The sequence below is a fragment of the Lathyrus oleraceus genome, chromosome 2 (assembly GCF_024323335.1).
Source record: "Lathyrus oleraceus cultivar Zhongwan6 chromosome 2, CAAS_Psat_ZW6_1.0, whole genome shotgun sequence".
NCBI classification, from domain to species: domain Eukaryota; kingdom Viridiplantae; phylum Streptophyta; class Magnoliopsida; order Fabales; family Fabaceae; genus Lathyrus; species Lathyrus oleraceus.
In genome coordinates, this window is record NC_066580.1 from 96214583 (window position 1) to 96241394 (window position 26812).

At 38.5% G+C, this 26812-nt stretch overlaps 1 non-coding gene across 1 annotated transcript; it reads right to left on the reverse strand.

Annotated features, from left to right (window-relative positions):
* Positions 1–6654: 6654 nt before the first annotated feature.
* LOC127124520 (small nucleolar RNA R71) lies at positions 6655–6761 on the reverse strand. Its single transcript, XR_007804002.1, has one exon. It is a non-coding gene; the product is annotated as a small nucleolar RNA R71 (small nucleolar RNA).
* Between the last annotated feature and the right edge of the window lie 20051 nt (positions 6762–26812).

Here is a 26812-nt window from a genome sequence, read left to right on the forward strand (position 1 = left end):
GGACTTTCGAAGAGCTAAATGTTTATGTCCAATTATGCAATTCACTTTGAATCTTCAGGCACAAGCTAATACCAGGCCTTGTGCATGTCCAAACCATCTGTAAATGATATCAGCTTGCAATTCCATTCAATTTTAGGCCTCACATGCGCCTGTACAGGCCCATGCATTGAGGACCCAATTCTCAGGCACACGAGCATTTCATTGCCTTGCTTCATCTCCAGCTATAAATACATGGCCTTGCTCATTCAAATCTCAACCTTTAGGTGATCTAAAAGGCTGCTGAAGTGAAAACCCAACCTTACTCAAAGGAATTTCCATTTTCATTTTTTCAAATTCAAGCTTGAATTTCGACTTCCTTGGTTGATCTTCAAGTTTCAATTCCTTAGCCTTGCATCCTCATCATCTCAAGATCAAAGTGGAAGCAAGAATTTGAGCAGATCGTGTTGTTTAAAGCTGCACTTCAAAGGTATATCATCAAACTATTTTGATTTAAATCTTGCTCCATGATGTGAATTGCTTGCATTTGAACTGTTTTCTGAAGTCCTCGAGCAAGAGGCAGGCTAGGGGTGGTCTTGATTTCATGATTTGAGCCATTTCAGTTTGCATACCTGGATTTTCAAGCTCAGATTTCTCATTGAATAGAAACATTGAGCACAATCCAAGGTTACAGGGGTGATGTACATCACCCCAGCTTCATTTTGGTACCATGCTTTTTCATTTTGGTTGAGGTTCAAAAACCTGCGCGTGGTGGCCGAAAGTTGTTTGTTGGCCGGAGAAGATGGTGGTTTCCACCACCATCCCCACGTGGATATTCTAGCGCCCTTGGATCTGTTTGAAACGATCTAATCTTGGCCATGCGTTTTGTTGACTTATTTTAAATATGCATGTTACGCGCTTCACCATCGCCTACCATATGACCACGCTTCTGGATCGTGTGATGGAGCCTTGTCATTTAATGATTCCAATCCAAGCGCTCCTGATTTTTGGTTATTTTCTATTTTCTGTTTTAATTTCATTAAATCCTTTTATTTTCAAAAATTCATAACTATTTTATTTGAAGTCACAAAAATATGAGACCAATGGAAAAAAAATTCTTGAAAAATCTAGTTTCTTAATCTGATTTTTAATTATTTTTGTGACTTCATTTAATATTTATTGAGAATGATTTTGTTTTTAATAGTTTTTAATTCATTTTAAATACTTTTTGATATCTGAAAAATCCAAAAATATTTTCTTAACACCTATGGATCATGATAAGTCTATGAAAAATAGTCTCATCAATTTTGTTGATTGATTTGAGATTTATTTAAGATTTTAATTCATTTGGGTTATTTTTATTTGTTTTTAATTGATTTTAAATAGTTTCTGTTTTCAAAAAATGTTGAAAAAATTTGTCAAACCTTGTTTGACCATGTTAGACCTACGATGATTCAATTGGACTTGTTTAAGTTGATTTGAATTGAATTTGAGGTTTGACCATATTTTGTCCATTTTATTTTGCATTTATTTTAATTCCAAAAAATACCAAAAAAATATGTTTGACTTGTTGACTTCTAGTCTTCCTTTCTCTTCTGTTTTACATTGGTTGATGATGATTTGATTCACATTTGATCATTGTGTTTTGATGTTTCATTTGAATTCTCCTTTTATTCATTTCATCTTCATCTCACTTCTTCTTTTTATTTTGGCCAATGAGTTAATGATTTGTGGTTGATCTTGACATATGAGAGGCTTAACATTCTTTGATCCAAATCAAACTCAACTTGATCAAAGATCAAGTGAGTTGCTTTGTGTCCATGATATGTTGTTTCTGGGTCAAGCAAAGAACCTAAAGTCCATACAAGGCTTTCCTTCTTTTCTTTTGGCATGGCAAGTTGTAGGAGCTTGGCTTACTAGTCATGATCTCTAACTTGTGTTTATCTGCCTATAGTTTTATTGACCGGCCTCAGATAGGTGTGACTACTACATTAGTCCACTTACGATTGCTTAATATAGCGCTAAATTGTCTTATGACACATTAACATTAACTACTAACTACTAACTACTAACTTTAATTCAAGCATTTAATTTCTTGCAATTTACTTTAATGCAATTTACTTTCTTGCTCATTTATTCATATTTCCTTTTCCCTTTGCTCACTTGAGCACATATTTTATGTTTATGTCATTTTCCTTTTGCTCATTTGAGCTCATTATTGTATATAAATATATTGTTGTCTTGTGTTTGTTTTTTTGTGATTGTTTGTGGGAACCCAATGCAAAAAGGAGAAAGGACTTAGAATTAGGACCTTACCTATGCTTAAAGGAGTTCAAGAGCAACTAAGCCTCATGCCTTTAGAATGCTAAACTTGTTGAAGAGTAACTAGGCCTCATGCCTTTAGAATGCTAAATCTTAAAGTTGACTTCAAAGGACCCCTAATCTAAACTCATTCTTTGTCCATTCCTCTTATTGTGTTGTGAACTTTTTGATGTTTGTTCTTGTGTGATAGGGATTCAATCTTGAGATAGTAAGAAGGACCATTGTCATGAGTGGCCAAGTTAAGAGAGACAAGCAAAATGGAGATTCTAGGAGCTTGAATATAATATTTGTTTGATTGCTTCAGTGGTTGCTAAGTCCAAAGGAAAGGAGCATCTTGAATCATCTTTATGATCTCAAGAAAAGGAACTCCAAGGGTTTTATCTCTTCTCTTATCTTTGCATGTTTAGGACTAGCTCTTCTCTTCTTCTTTCCACTCTAACCCAAGCCAAACTCATTTTGTGCAAACTTTGACATTGTTTTCAAACTAGAAACCTAGGCCATATGCCTTTGATTTTTCAAACTCTTTTCATCAATACTCATTGTGAAGGAACCTTAATTCAACTTTGACCTCACTTTGTGAGTACTTCTAACTTGTAAATACAACTCACTTCAAGTGATTTTTGTGGTTCCAAGGGCCACCTTTGTTAAAATACTTCTAACTTGTAAATACAACTCATTCCCCCAATCTTGTTTGCACAAATATTTTCACAAATACCAACCTACAATACACATTTGCAAAAAGGGCTCCCTTAGAGTACTAAGGATGTTTTGGGTGCTTAAAACCTTCCCATTTCATAACCAACCCCCTTATCTAGATCTCTGCCATTTTTTTTTAGTTTTTGATTTGATAAAACTTCTTACTTGGTTTTTGTTCGCTTTTTTAACCTTTCCTTTGGATAAGTAAAAGTGCGGTGGCGACTCGAATTGTATGTTTACTTTTGGTTTAATCAATAAACCATAAGGTAATGAATACCCCGCTACAGAAAAGTGACGACTCTGCTGGGGATTATACTATTTCCTAGTGGGTTTAGCCTACTTTTTGCTTGTTGTATTGTATGTTTATATTTATTTGTGATATATTTTTATGCAAATTTGGGATGACTGTATTATTTGTAATGTATGAATTGCTTGATATATATTCAATTGCTTGTGTGCTTGGTGGTCTCTTGTGAGATGAGTTCTATACCCGAACTCGAGTGCACTTATGATAAGAGGATGGCATAGTCTTGTTGACTTGTGTGGAGTTATTCCTTAGCAAGTTGACTTGCAAGCCCATCCACTTGGTGGAGGTCTTATTGGGATCAATAATGTCACACGAATAGTTGTGGTTAGGCATTACTCTTTCCAATATAAACCTTAGAAGCCAAGGACCTTAGATACCTAGCCCATCTTGGCCTATTTTAGGACGTAGTGCGAAGGTCGTTCAAGTGTAAGATTTGATACGGTTGTTATGCGATACTACACTCATAAGAGTCTCTCTTGAGAATATTTTTGGAATACAAGTAGTCGTTGTATCCGATAATATCTGAAAGATGAGATGATGACTATGGGAACCTCTTTTAGAACATGATTGTCAGGTTTAACCATAATACACTCCCTTTGGGTGGTTCTTAACCGAGACTCCATGATCGTGACTTGCAACAAACCCTTGATTCGCGGTTGATCCGTTCTCGTATATCCTCAATATCAATGGAACTTGGGTGTTGATAAGGTGTAAACCATAATCCACCAAAATTGATGATTGATATTGATGATGACTTGAGCCATCCCGTGACCTTTGTATGGTGTGACTTGCTTGATCCTTGAGTGTGATTGTTGCATCCATGCATTCATGCATTCATATACATCCATATCATCAACAATGAAATTTTCAAGGAACTTAAGATGTCTATTTGCAAATTTTCAGACATGGATAAGCAAAGAAGGAATACGAAGAAGTACAGTTTCAGACAACCGAACTTGAAAGAGTTAAAGAGTTTGACATCTTATGTATTAGAGCCTTTGGAATTCAAAGCTCGCCATGGGAAGCTGATGACACTGAAATTCACCGTATTTTTGACTCCTATTTCGCATGCATTTTAGTTGTTTTATTATCATTTTGTTATGTTATTACTATGTTTCTCTTTGTTTTTCGGTTTTCAGTCTAATCGGATCCCCGATCGAGAAAAGGAGTGAAAATGAGCTAAAAACCCTAAAATTCAGCATTTTACACTTATGGCTCCCACTGTGGCTGGCGCCATGGATCCAGCCATGACGTGTCCTAGCTCAACTTCCCTCAACTGCCACGTTCCCCACTACCTCCACTTGGGCGCCACACTTTGCTCTTGTGGCGGGCGCCATGGGGTTGTGGCGGGCGCCACAAGAAGGAAAGTTTTCCCTCCCAAATTCAAACTGAAGGGCATCCTTGTCTTTTCCATTATTTTACTTGCCTATAAATAGAGACTCGAATTCATTTGTTTAATCATCCAAACTTAGAGCAGATGCAAACTTAGAGCAAACTTAATTTCACTTAGGCATATATTCAATATTTTAAAAGTGGTAATCGCTTCGCATTGAGGTGTTACCACAATTGTGTAATCAAGTCTGTGATCGAGTCTGTAATCGAGTTTGGAGCACTTTGGAAGGAAGTTAATCCTGCCGCCATTTTCATTTCCGCTTCGCATTTTATTCAACCCTCCGATTTGAGCAGGTTTTTATTGCTTTGCCTTTATCTATTTTATTTTCCCGCACTCGCTTTACGTTATTTATTTCTCATACTCACTTTACTTTATTTATTTCTCGCACTCGCTTTACTTTATTTATTTCTCGCACTCTCTTTACTTTATTTATTTCCCGCACTCGCTTTACTTTATTTATTTCCCGCACTCGCACTACTTTTATTTATTTTCTGCACTCGCACTACTTTTATTTCCTTTCCGCTATCGCACTACTTTTATTTACTTTCCGCACTCGCACTACTTTTATTTACTTTCCGCACTCGCACTACTTTTATTTAAATAAAAATGCCCCTTTACTTTACCATGTCTAACTAAATCTATAAAGGTTAGAATGTAAGGATCGTAATTGAACCGATAATCCGAACAATTGTTCGTAGAAATACTTAAGGGCTATTTTGACTTTCAACTTAAGTTTTCCCGTATTTAATTTCCGTTGGGTAAGATCGAAAGCCGTCCAACGTCTTTTTAAACTTAGCTGTTTTTAACTATTTCAAATACAGCGAAAGGGCTTTGTTTAGTTCATTAGGAGTTTTTAACTTAAGAAGAAAAGTGATTTTAAAACTATTTTCGGACGCGTTTATAAGTTTAGAGTCTGGTTCGTGAGAACCTCTTTTGGTTAAGAAATCCAGGTTAAAATACTTTTCAACTTAGTCAAGATACTATATTTCTTAAAAATAGGTTTACTACTCTAACGCAATGCGCGCCTTTTTATAAGTGACAATAAGACGGTTTGATTAGGGAGTACAACTCGGTTTTAAATACATGAAAGCGACAGTTCCTGTTAAATTGGTTCTTTTCAAAGTAGGAAACACTGCCCATAAGTAGTTCTATTAGCAAGTACTTGGATTATTAATTGATTATGTGAATTACATTCGAGCCTGTCTTTATTAATTGAACTTTATTCAACACTTTACTTTTCATTGCACACTCTAAAAACCCCTATTTTGATTACCTTAGATAAACACCATAACAATAGATAACGATAGATTGACACTTGGTCTCTGTGGATTCCACAATCTTTTATATTACTCTGACGCATTCGTATACTTGCGAAAAGCACGCATCAAGTTTTTGGCGCCGTTGCCAGGGAGCAATTTCGTCAAATTTCATACCCTGTTGTTATATCGTTTAGACTTAGGTTATTACCCGCCGGTCAATGCGAAGAACTCGCAGCACCGGAAGCTTAGTATACCCTCTGGCGGAACCTGAACGTTACGCTCGGGCACGTTTATTTTTCCATAGAATTAGGAGAGCTATGGCCGAAGATCAAAACCAAATACCTCTTAAGGACTTCGCCCAACCATCCAACGAAGAACCTAGTTCTAGTATAGTAAACCCAACCATCCCAGCTAATAATTTCGAACTTAAACCCTCCCTGAGGCAACTAGTGCAACAGAGACAATTCGTAGGTCTCGCTACTGAGAACCCAAACCAACATTTAAAAATCTTTCTCCAATTAGCAGACACTTTTAAAACCAATGGAGCTTCTCCTGAGGCAATCCGTTTAAGATTATTCCCTTTTTCCCTCAGAGATAAAGCCCTATCATGGTTAGATTCCCTTCCACCCAATTCCATTACGACTTGGGATAACCTTAGAAGAGTTTTCCTTGCTAGATACTTTCCCCCAAGTAAAACCTCCGTTCTTCGAAACCATATAACTAGATTTACCCAGAACCAAGGAGAATCGTTGTTCAAAGCTTGGGAGAGATATAAAGAGCTGTTAAGAGCATGCCCATATCATGGTTTAGAAAATTGGTTAATCATTCAGACCTTCTATAATGGACTTCATTACAACACTAAGATGACCATCGATGCTGCCGCAGGCGGTGCTCTGATGAACAAACCTTATCCTGAAGCTAGTTCCCTCATTGAAGATATGGCTCAAAACCATCAATCATGGGTAGTCGAACAAGCGACAGTTGAGAAGAAGGAAGCCCAAGGAGGAGTGCATGAACTAAGCTCTATAGACATGATGCAAGCTAAAATGGATGCATTAGCCCTTAAGGTCGAGCATATGTGCATAAACCCGAATACTGCAGCTGCAATTTCTTCGGATTGTGAGATATGTGGAACCAAAGGACACCAATCTGCAGAATGCAGTATATTAAACGAAACCCACTCTGTACAAGTGAACTACACCCAAGGGAACCCACATTCGAATACTTATAACCCTGGATGGAGGAATCACCCGAACTTCTCCTATAAGAACAATAACCCTATCCAAAATAATGCACCTCTGAGACAACCTGGTTATCAAGCCCCAAGATCAAATCAACCTATGCAACCCGTGCCACCAAAGCCGAGCCTTGAGAAAATTATGGAAAATTTTATCACTGCTCAAACCCAACAAAACAAAGAGTTCATGAACCAAAACATTCACGTTAACGAACTGATTACTCAGTTAGGAACCAAGGTTGACCAAATAGTTACTCACACCAAGATGCTTGAAACCCAGATCTCTCAGGTAGCTTTAAACCAAGCCCCCAGACTACACCTGGAGGACAGTTCCCTGGACAACCCCAACAGAATCCGAGAGGACAAGCCAATGCCATTACCCTACGAAGTGGGAACGCTTATGATGAGCCACCAAATCCAAGATTGAGTGAACCCAAAACTACTAAGGAATATACCGAACCCACGGACAAAGTAAAGGAAGCAGAGGAATCTGAAAAACAGGAAGGTCAAGAAAAAGGAGAAGAACCTAAAGATAAAACTTACGTACCACCACCGCCATATAAACCACCTATACCATATCCGCAAAGACTCAAACAAACCTAGATCAATAACCAGTATCAGAAATTTATTGAAGTTATAGAAAAACTTCACGTAGAAATCCCTTTCACAGAAGCCATCACCCAAATACCTTCTTATGCAAAGTTTCTCAAAGACATCCTTACCAACAAACGTAGACTTGACGATCCGAAACCCTTGGGATCTAATTCCATTTCCGAGAATAAATTAGCAAAAAAGGATAAAGATCCTGGAAATTTCTCCATTCCTTGTCTTTTGGGCAATCATGTCATCGAAAAAGCTTTTCTAGACTTAGGAGCTAGTGTGAGCTTAATGCCTCTAGCAGTTTGTGAGAGGTTAAACTTAGGAGAATTATAGCCTACTAAGATGTCACTTCAGTTAGCCGATAGATCTGTTAAGTATCCGATAGGCATTTTAGAAGATGTCCCTGTTAGGATAGGTCAGTTATTTAGCCCTACTGATTTTGTTGTCATGGACATCAAAGAAGATAATGATATACCAATCCTTCTAGGTAGACCATTCTTATCAACTACTGGAGAAATAATAGATGTCAAGAGAGGAAAGTTGACCTTTGAGGTAGGTGACGAGAAAATAGAATTTATACTTTCGAAATTTCTTATGGCACCTGTGATGGGAGACACATGTTATGCCTTAGATATCATTGATGAGTGTGTTAGGGAATTAGAACAAGAAGAAATCATAAAAACAATTAAGTTACCATCAACTCTCGTACTGGAAGATGATGACTTTAAGAAACCCTACATCGATGATAACCTTTACGAATGTTTATCCCTTACCCCAGATCCTATTCCATGCCCTAAGAAACCAACCTTAGAACTTAAGGAACTACCTAAGAATCTGAGATATGAGTTCCTCGACGAAGAGATGAACCGTCCAGTTATAGTCAGTGCTACCTTGAGCCAAGAGGAAACATACCAACTTTTAGACGTTTTACGAAGATATCCCTCAGCCTTAGGATATAATATCTTTGACCTGAAAGGTATAAGCCCATCCGTGTGCATGCATCGGATTTCGCTCGAAGAAGATTCAAAACCCTCCAGAGAACATCAGAGAAGAATAAACCCTATAATGAGTGATGTTGTTAAAAAAGAAGTTCTTAAGTTACTTGAGGCAGGTATAATTTATCAGATCTCGGATAGTAAGTGGGTGAGCCCTGTGCATGTAGTACCTAAAAAGGGAGGCATCACAGTCGTGCAAAACGATAAAGGCGAACATGTAGCAAAATGGTTAGAAGGAGGATGGCTGATGTGTATAGATTATAGAAAATTAAATAAAGCAACCAGGAAGGATCATTTCCCTTTACCATTTATAGACCAGATGTTGGAGCGTCTAGCCAGACACTCTTACTTATGCTATCTAGATGGATACTCTGGATTCTTCCAAATACCTATCCACCCCGAAGATCAAGAAAAAACTACCTTTACATGCCCTTATGGAACTTTTGCCTACAGACAAATGCCATTCGACCTCTGTGACGCCCCAACTACTTTCCAACGCTGCATGATGTCAATCTTTGCAGATTACTTAGATGGTATCATGGAAGTGTTTATGGATGATTTCTTGGTTTGCGGATTTGATTTCCACAATTGTCTTGCTAACCTTGAGAAAATCCTGGAGAGATGCGTGGAGGTGAACCTCGTGCTAAACTGGGAAAAGTGTCATTTCACGGTGACCGAAGGAATTGTTTTAGGACATATAGTTTCCGAAAAAGGTATAGAGGTAGATAGAGCTAAGATAGAAGTTATAGAGAACCTAAAACCACCAAAAACCATCAGAGAAGTCCGAAGTTTTCTTGGACACGCTGGATTCTACCGACGTTTTATCAAGGACTTCTCCAAAATAACTAAACCTTTAACTGGACTTTTAATGAAAGATGCTGAATTCATTTTCGATGGAAAATGTAATGAAGCATTTAATCTTTTAAAGCAAGCATTAGTATCAGCACCTATTATGAAACCCCCTGATTGGTCAGAACCTTTTGAGATAATGTGTGATGCTAGTGATTATACGGTTGGAGCCGTTCTAGGACAAAGGAAAGATAAAAAATTACATGCCATTTATTATGCCAGTAGAACCCTAGACGCTGCCCTACTTAACTACACAACAACTGAAAAGGAATTACTCGCTGTAGTTTTCGCTATAGAAAAATTTAGATCTTATCTAGTAGGAGCAAAAGTTATAGTTTACACCGATCATGCTGCCATTCGTTACCTATTAAGTAAAAAAGATGGCAAGCCCAGGTTACTCTGATGGATTCTGTTACTACAAGAGTTTGATTTAGATATAAGAGATAAAAAAAGCACTGAAAATGTAGTAGCTGATCACCTTTCTAGGCTAGAGCACCTAAAACCAGACTTAGTACTCATAAACGATGATGTTGCCTATGATAGACTGATAGCTAGACTAGAAACCATTGAAGATGATAGCCTAGGCCCTCATGAGCACTTCCAAAAATCCTTAGCAGTAAGTAACGTACCATGGTATGCAGACTTTGTTAATTACTTAGCTGTTGATATCGTACCCCCTGATCTTGACTACCACCGCAAGAAGAAGATCTTCAACGATGTGAGAAACATTTATTGGGACGAACCACTCCTTTTCAAAAGGGGTAAAGATGGCATTTTTCGCTGTTGCGTTCTAGAAGAGGAGGTAAAAAGTATAATCGAGCATTGCCACTCTGCACCCTACGGTGGACATGCGAGCACCTCTAAGACATACGCCAAGATTCTTCACGCTGGCCTATTCTGGCCTACCATGTGGTGCGATGTCCATGCTTGCATTTTCAAATGTGATAGATGCCAACGCACTGGAAACATTTCAAGGCGTGACGAAATGCCTCTAAGAAACATTCAGGAAGTAGAACTCTTCGACGTATGGGGTATAGATTTCATGGGTCCTTTCCCACCATCCTTAGGAAACAGGTATATCTTAGTAGCTGTGGACTACGTGTCTAATTGGATTGAAGCTATAGTTGCACCCACAAACGACACTAGGGTGGTGATCCAGCTATTTAAAAACTATATATTCCCTAGATTTGGAACACCACGTTTAGTCATAAGCGATGGAGGATCACACTTCATATCGAGAATATTTGATAAACTTTTAAGAAAATATGGAGTTAGGCATAGAGTAGCAACACCATACCACCCACAGACTAGTGGCCAAGTAGAAGTATCCAATAGGGAGATAAAACAAATCCTATAAAAAACTGTTTTAATATCTAGGAGAGACTGGTCTCAGAAGCTTCAAGAAGCATCATGGGCCTATAGAACCGCTTTCAAAACCCCTATAGGAACAACTCCCTACCAACTAGTTTATGGAAAATCCTATCACTTACCTTTCAAATTAGAGTATAAGGCCTATTGGGCCATTAAAACTTTGAATTTAGACTACCTGACTGCTGGTGAGAAGCGTATCCTTGACATTCACAAACTAGAAGAACTCAGGCAATCTGCCTACGAGAATGCCAAGATATACAAAGAGAGAACAAAAGCTTGGCATGACAAAAGAATAGTAAAGAAAGATTTCAATATAGGCGACCCTGTTCTCTTGTTCAACTCTAGGTTACGACTTTTCCCTGGGAAGTTGCGCTCGAGATGGACTGGCCCTTTCAAAGTATCCAAGATTCTCATATCCGGAGCCGTAGAAATCAAGAACGAGACTTGTAGTCCATTCATTGTAAATGGACAAAGACTGAAGCTCTACGAAGGAGGAGACATTCCAACAGACTACTCAAGCCACACTCTGATTGATCCATCGATTCCTACTACTACAGGTGTATAAATTCCGATCGTCAAGCTAATGACGTTAAATTAGCGCTTCATGGGAGGCAACCCATGGTTTTCTTACCTTGTTTTACTTTTTTTCATTTATTTTATTTTATTTTTAATTTTTAATTTTTATCATATTTTCACCGAGACTAAATATTTGAAATGTTTGTATTTTCAGGATCCCTTTCTAACTTTTACAGGATGCAGGACTTCGACGATATGCACGTAGCCTATAGAGATGATGCTCAGAGAGAGTGCTACATAGCTCTTTATCAGCACCCTATGGCGCCCACATGTTATCCAGATCAACACTGCATGGAGGCACTGGGCATTGAGCCGAGTATCCGATTTCTGAGCCACCAACTCCATTGGGACGAGTTCGCTGACGACCTAAGCAACACCTACAGGAACTTGACATTGGAGTCCTCAGTTCATTTGATTATGACCCTTACTCTGGACCGGATGGGTATGCTGCTTTCAGACTTTTTCGGATTGAGTACTCCTTCAGCCAGAAGGAGTTCGGTGACTTATTAGGCTTCCTGACCACCCCTGACGCTATCCCTGAGACACCGATGGGATACTTTCTGGGGAAGGAAGTGGAAAAGTTCTGGAGTGACATCTCAGGTGGAGGGAGTCAGGATCCTTCTACTCAGTTATCCCAGATGATACTGGCACACTCCTTCCTGGGGAGACCAGATACTGAGACATTACAGAGTGAGGAGGAGATCTTCCTACTATTTTGTACATCCCAGTCTCGCCTAGTAGCATGTGGGAACTTTCTGTTATGTGGCCTCAGCGGTGTTTCCAGATCGTCTGATGGAGTCATTCAAGTAGGAGGGATCATCACACAGATCGCCATCGCCTTAGGTCTATCTCGCAAGCTGTTACATCTCCGGACCTACTGTGGGTACACTACCATGGATATCGCTTTTGCTTGACTAGAGGGTTGATGAGGAGATCCTCCTTCAACCCAAGACAGTTCAGGTTACTGGTCGATAGCGAGGCGATTCATTATTTTACACTGCCTGATCCTACGATGACTAGCGTTCATGACCCAGCGAACTGGAGTTATGCCTTGGAGGGTCAGTGAGAGACTATCGAGGAGCCGAGATCACCACCTATTTCTGAGTATACACCTACACCACCTTCACCCAGGATCACTGTATTCTCTAACAATTTATCATTGCAGACCCCAGACATCCGCACCCAGATTGCAGAGTGTCCTAGAGAGATCGCCAGGCTTAGACAGGAGGTGGTTGACCTCACCTTACAGATGGGAGTATCTGATCTCACACATGCTACCGAGGCCGACTGTTTATACCAGGAGATCGTAGAGCTTAGGCAGGAGATAGCCATGCTCCGTGGATCTACTCAGGCAGACGAACCCCCTACTATTTGATTTTACCATCTCATTTTATTTTGTCTCATTTATGCTTACATTTTTTGCATTTATCTAACTTATTTTATATCATTGCATTTGGTATATTTTTCTTAACAATGTCAGCACATTGATATTCCATATTTATATATTTATGTTTTATGTTTGTTTATTTTATTTACATTTTTATTATAGTTTAATTATACTAATTATTTATTTATTTATTAGTCGAATGTTTTAAATTTTATTTCTATAAAATTATGCAAGCCTTATGTCAATAGGAAATTACAATGCAAACGCTATCCGGACCCCCCAACCAAAAAGAGAACGAGAAGCCCAAGCCAAATGACCAAAATCCGGCCGAGCCGAATTTAGCCTTGTGGCGCCCGCCATAGATGTTGTGGCGCCCTCCACAACATCTGTATAAGCTCGGGGCAGACTCCCATTTTCCACCATTTTCATACCTTTAAACCTCAAAAACCCATTTTTCCACCTTGCAAAAACGCCCTTGAACCCCACAAAAGCTCCCACCTTTCTCATCTTCACACCATACAAATCATTTTCCCAACTTCCATTTTCATTTTCATCCGTCAAATCTTATAAAAATCACACATTTTTACATACCCATCTTCATCTTCTTCGTCATATTCCAAGAGCTAAAAAATTGAATTCAATGGATTTATTCTTCGAGGAGGGAAACCGGGAGATAGGCAAAGGAAGATTATCGAACGATTGCAAAATCGGGAAATCCTCCCGACAAGGTATGTTGATGAAAATTATCTTTACACTTTGGGTATCTACCATAGCATTTTTTATTTATTAGATAATTTAGGTTTGCATAGTATCTTTTCAAACATATAACCTACCTTTGAGAGATTGACAATCAAATTTTTAAGTTCTTTAATCTATATTGTCAATCCTAACACTTCTAGCACAGTTGGTACTGTCCGATTTAGAATGTTTGCTGTTGAATATGAATTCAGTACCGACGAACTAGCAAGCCTGTTAGGTATTCCTCATGGGGACGGTGCTATTTGTGAGGCCCCTCTAGATTCAGATTGGTTAGTCGAGGTGTTTTCCTTCTGGCAGAGATTGTCAAACACTTCCATAAATTCTTTTGAAGGAATTCTTGCCTCGACTATCCATAACCCGGCCATCAGAGTTTTTAGATATATGTTGGCATGTACTTTTTTTGGCCGGGAGAATCCAAATAAGGTCAATGCTCGAGAGCTTCTATTTTTGGAAGGAAGCCTCACAAATAGAAGAATTAATTCGGTCCCGTTCATGCTCGCTCATATGGCTTTAACTCTAAATAAAGCGGGACCGATTGTTTTCGGAGGACTCATTACGTCTATTGCTCGGGCGCTTAACCTGAACAATGAGATAACTACCCTAGATCCATTACCTCCTCGCACAATCAACCTAAAACTTCTGAGAGATATGAAATTGTGCCGATTGAGGAGAGAAGGAGGCTATGTGCTTATGGTTCATGGTGTAGCTATCCCATCTGTTGTTTTACCATGCACTAGACGTACTGATGTACGTGATGAAAGGAATTTGACCTATGTTTTAGATGCTCCACCTGTTTTGGGTCCTCTTCCTCCTAATGTTCCTGATGAGGAGGGACACGACACTGATGAAGAATATGATTAGAGAGAGCGATCTCCCGCACCTCATGTGTCCCCCCATCACCCTTCACCACCACACACCGCACCATCTTCTTCTTTTGTAGGTTCTTCTCCTGGCTTTTGTATTACATAAGAGATGTGGCGTGACCACATGGCTAGAGAGCAAAGGCGTGATGACCTACTCTCTACCATCCAACAACAACTGGCGGATAACATGAGTTTCATGCAAGAATCGCAGCAGAGGAAAGATAGATCCTATGAGACTGTTTTACAGTCCCTGCTTACGATCACGAATGAGCAAGCCCGTCAGCAACAATACCACCGTCAACATACTGCACTCATAGAAGCCACTCAGGGTTCCATTTTGGGTAACCTTCGAGAGGTGAGGACTGCTCAAGATGCCTTACAGGCCAGGATGGATCAGAGAGACCGTCGTCGTACCCGATCCTGTCGTCCACCTCAGGATGGCTAAGGCACCAGTGGTCAGCAGTAGGATGTCAGGTGACTCTCCCCTTATCTTATTTCGAAACATTGGGGACAATGTTCGATTTAAGTGTGGGAGGAGACTTTATCGCTTTTCTTTGCTGTTTTCAGTTAGTTTGCTTATTTTCTTTACTGTTTTTAGATAGTTTGTTTATTTTTATTGCTTTTTGTTTACTTTATTTCATTTTGCTTTTAGTTTGAGTGTTTTAGATAATGCATGAGTCTGACGAGTCACCAAGTATAATGTATCTTTAGTACAGTCTAATCTCCCCATTCCTTTAGCCCTACCAAAAAAATTTTTTGCAAAAAGAAAACAGTGTTATTCTGAAAGTTTTTGGGGTTTTTAAGACGGGTTTGAAACATCAGTATTGTTTTAGCACCATAGACTTCATGAATGTAGGAATCATTCCCGAAACTCCATATACCATGGCCTTAATCATCATTTCAGTATAAGTCCTCAGTAGTTTATTCCAGCAGTCAGCTCCGGCCTACGCATCCTGTACGTAGGGGACCGATGAACATAAGTGAATGATCCAGTGAAATAAATAAATAAAAGAAAGCAAAAAAGGAAACTCAGGTATAGGTGACCCTCACAAAGTCATTTAAACCAAAAAGTTTGTAAAAATTTGCTACAAAAGAAAAAAAAGAAAAAGAAAAAGAAAAACTCACCCGCTGTTAGTTAGTTCAGAGGCATCTGGCGCTGAACTCGGTAGGGCGGATTATGATCCGATCCCCCATAACTGCAGTTGGGTCAAATAAAAGGGTTTACACATATTTATGTGCCAGGAACCCCATGTTTGGATCATAATCACTAACAGGTCACTCTGCTATGAAGCACGTACGAATAACGGGATTAATGTGATTGCGCCTGAATGAAAAGGACACAAAAAGAGATGAAGAGGAAATCCTATGTATTGTGGGATAATATGGGTTGGTTAATATAGGAATGGAGTTTATGTTCGTATTTGCAGATAAGTGTCATCATGATACCCTTAGTTCACTCAGTTAGTACCTATCACTGCATCCCGACTTGAACTTAAAAATCTTTTAGCCCGAATCCATTTGAAACTTGGAAGGTCATCATTCATTTCAAAATATTATAGTTCATTTTGACTGAAGCCCTAATTTTGGGTCAACTTCCCAAAGACCTAACTCATTCATTTTTTATTATTTTGAGGTGAGACCAATTTCATTGGAAATATTAAGATGTCTACTTCAAATGTTAGGCATTACTCTTTCCAATATAAACCTTAGAAGCCAAGGACCTTAGATACCTAGCCCATCTTGGCCTATTTTAGGACGTAGTGCGAATGTCGTTCAAGTGTAAGATTTGATACGGTTGTTACGCGATACTACACTCATAAGAGTCTCTTTTGAGAATATTTTTGGAATACGAGTAGTCGTTGTATCCGATAATATCCGAAAGATGAGATGATGACTATAGGAAACTCTTTTAGAACATGATTGTCAGGTTTAACCATAGTACACTCCCTTTGGTTGGTTCTTAACCGAGACTCCATGCTCGTGACTTGCAACAAACCCTTGATTCGCGGTTGATCCATTCTCGTATATCCTCATTATCAGTGGAACTTGGGTGTTGATAAGGTGTAAACCATAATCCACCAAAATTGATGATTGATATTGATGATGACTTGAGCCATCCCGTGACCTTTGTGTGGTGTGACTTGCTTGATCCTTGAGTGTGATTGTTGCATCCATGCATTCGTGCATTCATATGCATCCATATCATCAATAATGAAATTTTCAAGGAACTTAAGATGTCTATTTGCAAATTTTCAGACATGGATAAGCAAAGAAGGAATACGAAGAAGTACAGTTTCAGACAACCGAACTTGAAAGAGTTAAGGAGTTTGACATCTTATGTATTAGAGCCTTTGGAATTCAAAGCTTGCCATGGGAAGCTTATGACACTGAAATTCACCGTATTTTTGACTCCGATTTCGCATGCATTTTAGTTGTTTTATTATCATTTTGTTATGTTATTACTATGTTTCTCTTTGTTTTTAGGTTTTCAGTCTAATCGGAGCCCCGATCAAAAAAAGGAGTGAAAACGAGCTAAAAACCCTAAAATTCAGCATTTTACACTTGTGGCTCCCACTGTGGCTGGCGCCATGGGTCCAACCATGACATGTCCTAGCTCAACTTCCCTCAACTGCCACGTTCCCCACTACCTCCACTTGGGCGCCACACTTTGCTCTTGTGGCGGGCGCCATGGGGTTGTGGCGGGCGCAACAAGAAGGAAAGTTTTCCCTCCCAAATTCAAACTGAAGGGCATCCTTGCCTTTTCCATTATTTTACTTGTCTATAAATAGAGACTCGAATTCATTTGTTTAATCATCCAAACTTAGAGCAGATGCAAACTTAGAGAAAACTTATTTTCACTTAGGCATATATTCAGTATTTTAAAAGTGGTAATCGCTTCGCATTGAGGTGTTACCACAATTGTATAATCAAGTCTGTGATCGAGTCTGTAATCGAGTTTGGAGCACTTTGGAAGGAAGTTAATCCTGGCGCCATTTTCATTTCCGCTTCGCATTTTATTCAACCCTCCGATTGGAACAGGTTTTCAATGCTTTGCCTTTATCTATTTTATTTTCCCGCACTGTCTTTACGTTATTTATTTCTCGCACTCGCTTTACTTTATTTATTTCTCGCACTCGCTTTACGTTATTTATTTCTCGCACTCGCTTTACTTTATTTATTTCTCGCACCCGCTTTACTTTTTTTATTTCTCGCACTCGCTTTACTTTATTTATTTCCCGCACTCGCTTTACTTTATTTATTTCCCGCACTCGCACTACTTTTATTTATTTTCCGCACTCGCACTACTTTTATTTACTTTCCGCACTCGCACTACTTTTATTTACTTTCCGCACTCGCACTACTTTTATTTACTTTCCGCACTCGCACTACTTTTATTTAAATTAAAAGGCACCTTTACTTTACCATGTCTAACTAAATCTATAAAGGTTGGAAATATTAAGATGTCTACTTCAAATGTTATGCTGGACAAAATTTCATAATCCTAAAATAAACACATGTGATAATACAAAACATTATAGGTCACTTTGGACCAAAACCACTGAATTTGAAAAAAGTCCAACTTCAAGTGCCCGTAACTTTCTCATCAAAAAAGCAAATGATGCTAAATTTAAGTCCACATTGATTATCTTGAAAAGATCTACAACTTTGATTTCCAACTTTTACTCACACTATCATGTTTGGATTTTCCATGTGGGACTTTCGAAGAGCTAAAGGTTTATGTCCAATTATGCAATTCACTTTGAATCTTCATGCACAAGCTAATACCAGGCCTTGTGCACGTCCAAACCATCTGCAAATGATATCAGCTTGCAATTCCATTCGATTTTAGGCCTCACATGCGCCTGTACAGGCCCATGCATTGAGGACCCAATTCTCATGCACACGAGCATTTCATTGCCTTGCTTCATCTCCAGCTATAAATACATGGCCTTGCTCATTCAAATCTCAACCTTAAGGTGATCTGAAAGGCTGCTGAAGTGAAAACCCAACCTTACTCAAAGGAATTTTCATTTTCATTTTTTCAAATTCAAGCTTGAATTTCAACTTCCTTGGTTGATCTTCAAATTTCAATTCCTTAGCCTTGCATCCTCATCATCTCAAGATCAAAGTGGAAGCAAGAATTTGAGCAGATCATGCTGTTTAAAGCTGCACTTCAAAGGTATATCATCAAACTATTTTGATTTAAATCTTGCTCCATGATGTGAATTGCTTGCATTTGAACTGTTTTCTGAAGTCCTCGAGCAAGAGGCAGGCCAGTGGTGGTCTTGATTTCATGATTTGAGCCATTTCAGTTTGCATACCTGGATTTTCAAGCTCAGATTTATCACTTAATAGAAACATTTAGCACAACCCAAGGTTACAGGGGTGATGTACATCACCCCAGCTTCATTTTGGTACCATGCTTTTTCATTTTGGTTGAGGTTCAAAAACCTGCACGTGGTGGCCAGATGTTGTTTGCTGGCTGGAGAAGATGGTGGTTTCCACCACCATCCCCACGTGGATGTTCCAGCGCCCTTGGATTTGTTTGAAACGATCTAATCTTGGCCATGCGTTTTGTTGACTTATTTTAAATATGCATGTTGCGCGCTTCACCAAGGCCTACCATATGACCACGCTCATGGATCGTGTGATGGAGCCACGTCATTTAATGATTCCAATACAAGCGCTCCTGATTTTCGGTTATTTTCTATTTTCTGTTTTAATTTCATTAAATCCTTTTATTTTCAAAAATTCATAACTATTTTATTTGAAGTCACAAAAATATGAGACCAATGGCAAAAAAATTCTTGAAAAATCTAGTTTCATAATCTGATTTTTAATTATTTTTGTGACTTCATTTAATATTTTTAGAGAATGATTTTGTTTTTAATAGTTTTTAATTCATTTTAAATACTTTTTGATATCTGAAAAATCCAAAAATATTTTCTTAACACATATGGATCATGATAAGTCTATGAAAAATAGTCTCATCAATTTGTTGATTGATTTGAAATTTATTTGAGATTTTAATTCATTTGTGTTATTTTTATTTGTTTTTAATTGATTTTAAATAGTTTCTGTATTCAAAAAATGTTGAAAAAATTTGTCAAACCTTGTTTGACGATGTTAGACCTACGATGATTCAATTGGACTTGTTTAAGTTGATTTTAATGGAATTTGAGGTTTGACCATATTTTGTCCATTTTATTTTGCATTTATTTTAATTCCAAAAAATACCAAAAAAATATGTTTGACTTGTTGACTTCTAATCTTCCTTTCTCTTCTGTTTTACATTGGTTGATGATGATTTGATTCACATTTGATCATTGTGTTTTGATGTTTCATTTGAATTCTCCTTTTATTCATTTCATCTTCATCTCACTTCTTCTTTTTATTTTGGCCAATGAGTTAATGATTTGTGGTTGGTCTTGACATATGAGAGGCTTAACATTCTTTGATCCAAATCAAACTCAACTTGATCAAAGATCAAGTGAGTTGCTTTGTGTCCATGATATGTTGTTTATGGGTCAAGCAAAGAACCTAAAGTCCATACAAGGCTTTCCTTCTTTTCTTTTGGCATGGCAAGTTGTAGGAGCTTGGCTTACTAGTCATGATCTCTAACTTGTGTTTATCTGCCTATAGTTTTATTGACCGGCCTCAGATAGGTGTGACTACTAAATTAGTCCACTTACGATTGCTTAACATAGCGCTAAATTGTCTTATGACACATTAACATTAACTACTAACTACTAACTTTAATTCAAGCATTTAATTTCTTGCAATTTACTTTAATGCAATTTACTTTCTTGCTCATTTATTCATATTGCCTTTTCCCTTTGCCCACTTGAGCACATATTTTATGTTTATGTCATTTTCCTTTTGCTCATTTGAGCTCATTATTGTAAATAAATATATTGTTGTCTTGTGTTTGTTTTTTTGTGATTGTTTGTGGGAACCGAATGCAAAAAGGAGAAAGGACTTAGAATTAAGACCTTACCTATGCTTAAAGGAGTTCAAGAGCAACTAAGCCTCATGCCTTTAGAATGCTAAACTTGTTGAAGAGTAACTAGGCCTCATGCCTTTAGAATGCTAAATCTTAAAGTTGACTTCAAAGGACCCCTAATCTAAACTCATTCTTTGTCCATTCCTCTTATTGTGTTGTGAACTTTTTGATGTTTGTTCTTGTGTGATAGGGATTCCATCTTGAGATACGAAGAAGGACCATTGTCATGAGTGGCCAAGTTAAGAGAGACAAGCCAAATCTTGATTTTAGGAGCTTGAATATAATATTTGTTTGATTGCTTGAGTGGTTGCTAAGTCCAAAGGAAAGGAGCATCTTGAATCATCTTTATGATCTCAAGAAAAGGAACTTCAAGGGTTTTATCTCTTCTCTTATCTTTGCATGTTTAGGACTAGCCCTTCTCTTCTTCTCTCCACTCTAACCCAAGCCAAACTCATTTTGTGCAAACTTTGACATTGTTTTCAAACTAGAAACCTAGGCCATATGCCTTTGATTTTTCAAACTCTTTTCATCAATACTCATTGTGAAGGAACCTTAATTCAACTTTGACCTCACTTTGTGAATACTTCTAACTTATAAATACAACTCACTTCAAGTGATTTTTGTGGTTCCAATGGCCACCTTTGGTAAAATACTTCTAACTTGTAAATACAACTCATCCCCCCAATCTTGTTTGCACAAGTATTTTCACAAATACCAACCTACAATACACATTTGCAAAAAGGGCTCCCTTAGAGTACTAAGGATGTTTTGGGTGCTTAAAACGTTCCCATTTCATAACCAACCCCCTTACCTAGATCTCTGCCATTTTTTTTAGTTTTTGATTTGATAAAACTTCTTACTTGGTTTTTGTTCGCTTTTTTAACATTTCCTTTGGATAAATAAAAGTGCGGTGGCGACTCGAATTGTATGTTTACTTTTGGTTTAATCAATAAACCATAAGGTAACGAATACCCCGCTACAGAAAAGTGACGACTCTGTTGGGGATTATACTATTTCCTAGTGGGTTTAGCCTACTTTTTTCTTGTTGTATTGTATGTTTATATTTATTTGTGATATAGTTTTGTGCAAATTTGGGATGACTGTATTGTTTGTAATGTATGAATTACTTGATATATATTCAATTGCTTGTGTGCTTGGTGGTCTCTTATGATAGGAGGATGGCATAGTCTTGTTGACTTGTGTGGAGTTATTCCTTAGCAAGTTGACTTGCAAGCCCATCCATTTGGTGGAGGTCTTGTTGGGATCAATAATGTCACACGAGTAGTCGTGGTTAGGCATTACTCTTTCCAATATAAACCTTAGAAGCCAAGGACCTTAGATACCTAGCCCATCTTGGCCTATTTTAGGACGTAGTGCGAAGGTCGTTCAAGTGTAAGATTTGATACGGTTGTTACGCGATACTACACTCATAAGAGTCTCTCTTGAGAATATTTTTGGAATACGAGTAGTCGTTGTATCCGATAATATCCGAAAGATGAGATGATGACTATGGGAACCTCTTTTAGAACATGATTGTCAGGTTTAACCATAGTACACTCCCTTTGGGTGGTTCTTAACCGAGACTCCATGCTCGTGACTTGCAACAAACCCTTGATTCGCGGTTGATCCGTTCTCGTATATCCTCAATATCAATGGAACTTGGGTGTTGATAAGGTGTAAACCATAATCCACCAAAATTGATGATTGATATTGATGATGACTTGAGCCATCCTGTGACCTTTGTGTGGTGTGACTTGCTTGATCCTTGAGTGTGATTGTTGCATCCATGCATTCATGCATTCATATGCATCCATATCATCAATAATAAAATTTTCAAGGAACTTAAGATGTCTATTTGCAAATTTTCAGACATGGATAAGCAAAGAAGGAATACGAAGAAGTACAGTTTCAGACAACCGAACTTGAAAGAGTTAAGGAGTTTGACATCTTATGTATTAGAGCCTTTGGAATTCAATGGAGATCATGCCCTACCTAGAAAAGAGTTAGGCAAATACAAACACATATTTTTGGTATTTTGGTTAGTGAAAATGATAAAATACAAGTATGGTACAATCATATAGTGCTTGGTGATCTCTCCCAAAACAAACCCAATTAAAAGGGGTAAGGAGGATACCAAGGTTTGATCCCATTGCTAATGCTTATGATGAAAATGCATGAGGGATCTTAGGGTCAAAATTGGGGTCTTACAGCTGCCCCTATTTAAGGACATTCTAACAGAGGAGGTGAAGGTTAAAACTTCATGTAGACTCAGTAGAATGGGCTTAAATAACAACACAGAAACAAATTATGGTCCCTAAGAGACCTCATGATGCATATGACATGAATGTAAAAGTTAATGCCCTGTGGAGAAATATGGCCACAAAGGAAAACAAATCAGAGAGACCAAAAGTCCGTGGGAGTATAATACATTCCGTAAGGAAAAACTCACTGGGGAGACAAAGACTCTGGGGGAAAAAGGAGTGATGCGTAGGCCAGGCTACGACTTAAAACTACTAGGGGGACTCGAGGAATTCCATACAAAATGGAAAGACTCAGCCGGGGAAACAAAACAGCTGCATGGGATTCAAATAGATCAGGATAACATTGAAGTACGTGAATCATGCAGGAAAAGCGATATCACTAAGGAAACGCGCACTTAACACAACTGGGGAAGAAATAAACTTCAACCAGTTACTAGGTAAGGAGATAATAAAGATCTGAGAGAGAGGATATCCGTCACCAATTAGGATGAACATATCAAGGATGACTCGCTGGGAACCAACAGAAGGGAGTATTCATTACCGGTTACTGGGTAAGAACAGCCTTGCTGGGAAGAACTGCAGAAAATAGGATTTACAACTACCAGTTACTGGGCAGAAGACCAAGGGTGAGAGTATCCGTCATCGGTTAGGATGAACATATCAAGGATAAACTCAATAGGGAAGAAAATTCGTTATCGGTTAGGATGAATATATTAAGGATAGACTTGCCTGGGAATGTCAAGGAGGATGTTCGTCATCGGTTGGGATGAACATATCAAGGATATACCAAATGAACAAAAAGTAGGAATTACATCTATCGAATGCTGGATAGAAGACCAATCAAAGAGAAAATCCGTCACCGGTTAGGATGAACAAATCAAGGATAGACTCTGAGAGGGGAGAAAATAGGGATTACATCTTTCAGTTACTGGATAGAATACCAAGAGAGAGAATACATCACTGCTTAAAGTGAACATATCAAGGATCAACTCTGTGGAGAGGACAAAAGCATGATTTACAACTACCGGTTAGTGGATAGAAGACCGCAAAGAGAAGGAAGCCCGTCATCGGTTAGGATGAACATATCAAGGATTAACTCTCTGGGAAACAAGAATAGGGATTACAATTACCTCTTTTACCAAAGGTGAGAATATCCGTCATCGGTTAGGATGAACATATCGAGGATAGACTCAGGCAGGGGAAAGAAAGATATCCGTCACCGGTTAGGGTGAACATATACTTTTGTCAGGTATTGGGCGAGAAGTAACAAACTGCAAACTAAGAAGAATATTACCAGTTACTGGGCAATAAACTCTTAGGAGACTCGAAACATCTATCTAGGTAGGAGCTAGAAAGAAATAGTCAAACAAGACTCAACCCAATGAGGACATAACTCAATGGGAGTGGTTCCATCCAGATGAACAACTGGGGAGGAAACTGAAATAATAATCATCCACGAGGAAACAACTGAGTGGGGAAGAGGAGAAAGGTTAAAGTCTTTCTTCCTAAGGGGTTGACGCTCTACAATTGAGGGAGGACAGACACCGGAATTTGTATGGGGATAAAGTACCACCATACAGACAATGAGAATCTCAAACCAACAAGTTAATCAGATATGCAAATATACAATTATGAAATTATATGAATGTATATATAAATGATGATTATGCTGACAAGGACGATCACAAAGGATACAAAGGTGTCGCAAAGAAATTGAATCATCGATATAATCCTCGATCAATCCACAAAATATGGAGACAACTGCTGGAGAACAGAGAGATCAACAATCCAAAAAGGCTCAACGCTAACTGGGGAAGGAGGAGATATGTTAAGGAAGGAGAAATACCTTCGAATCTGTGGGGAATTTTAGGTCAACACCATAAAAATGGGAGACAACCCTACAGGGAAATAAACTGCTTTGAAACCAGGAGGAAACTCTGCCTGGGGAGCAAGTCGAATGGCGATTAGCGGGGAAACCAAAGCGACCTACTGGGGAGATCAACCACTTCTGCTGAAGGAACACAAACTCCACTGGGAAGGGCAGAAACTTTGTCGGGGGAGACAAGCCGTAGGGTACCTGAATCAACCAACTCAGCTAGGGAAAAGGAACAAAGCTCCACTGGGGAATCAAAAACTCCACCGAGGAACTGAATCAACACAATCGTCCAAGGATACCCGAAGGGTTAACTGCTTGGGGAACCTCTAATGTTTTGCACTCAAGGACTTGTTATCCATCGAAATGCAGTTGATATTTCTTTTCAATTGCTTTGGAAAATTCTTGCTTTTATATGTTTTAAGAAAAAGAAATTTTGATTAAAAAATTTTAAATTTTCAAAAATGATCATAATAAACTTTAAAACTATTGGCTGGAGTAAATAAGAGTAGAAACAATTGGATAAAAGCTCAACTTTATTTGATAGAATCGTAGTCTATCAATGACACGACTCCATAGATATTTTACAAAGCTAAAAATGGTAATTTACATGGAAAAGGGCTATGTTGAATACAAATGATCCTTATTCCTTCTACCAACTCTTGATATCCGCTGTGCTCTTGACCGCTACCGGGGTGATGAATTGATGTTAACCCTTGTGCTCAATCAAGTCTTCAAAACACTGAAGGTCAGCAAAATGCAGTTACTTCCCATAATCCCTAATTTTTGCATAAGTTGCCCCAAGGTGGGGTACTCAACTTATCGGGAAATTCTTTCTGTTTTATGTCTCTAATTTTTGCCTGGATCGCCCTTTCGGGTTTTTAATCCACCGAGATGCTCATTTTTGCCTAAGTCGCCCTTTCGGGTTTTCAACTTAGTGATCTGTTCTTTTCTTTTTAGTCGAAGTATTTCTTGACTGCATCTGCGTTCACATGACGAGTGAACTCTTCACCATCCATAGTTGTAAGAATCAATGCGCCGCCTGAAAAGGCTCTCTTAACAACATATGGGCCTTTATAATTAGAAGTCCACTTCCCTCTAGAATCTGGTTTAAACGTCAAAATCTTCTTGAGCAGAAGATCACCTTCTCTGAACACACGAGGTCCGACCTTCTTATCGAAAGCTTTCTTCATCCTCTGCTGATATAACTGACCATGACACATGGCAGTTAATCTCTTCTCTTCAATTAAATTCAACTAGTCAAACCAGGTCTGACACCATTCAGCCTCAGTCAACTTCCCTCAACTGCCACGTTCCCCACTACCTCCACTTGGGCGCCACACTTTGCTCTTGTGGCGGGCGCCATGGGGTTGTGGCGGGCGCAACAAGAAGGAAAGTTTTCCCTCCCAAATTCAAACTGAAGGGCATCCTTGCCTTTTCCATTATTTTACTTGTCTATAAATAGAGACTCGAATTCATTTGTTTAATCATCCAAACTTAGAGCAGATGCAAACTTAGAGAAAACTTATTTTCACTTAGGCATATATTCAGTATTTTAAAAGTGGTAATCGCTTCGCATTGAGGTGTTACCACAATTGTATAATCAAGTCTGTGATCGAGTCTGTAATCGAGTTTGGAGCACTTTGGAAGGAAGTTAATCCTGGCGCCATTTTCATTTCCGCTTCGCATTTTATTCAACCCTCCGATTGGAACAGGTTTTCAATGCTTTGCCTTTATCTATTTTATTTTCCCGCACTGTCTTTACGTTATTTATTTCTCGCACTCGCTTTACTTTATTTATTTCTCGCACTCGCTTTACGTTATTTATTTCTCGCACTCGCTTTACTTTATTTATTTCTCGCACCCGCTTTACTTTTTTTATTTCTCGCACTCGCTTTACTTTATTTATTTCCCGCACTCGCTTTACTTTATTTATTTCCCGCACTCGCACTACTTTTATTTATTTTCCGCACTCGCACTACTTTTATTTACTTTCCGCACTCGCACTACTTTTATTTACTTTCCGCACTCGCACTACTTTTATTTACTTTCCGCACTCGCACTACTTTTATTTAAATTAAAAG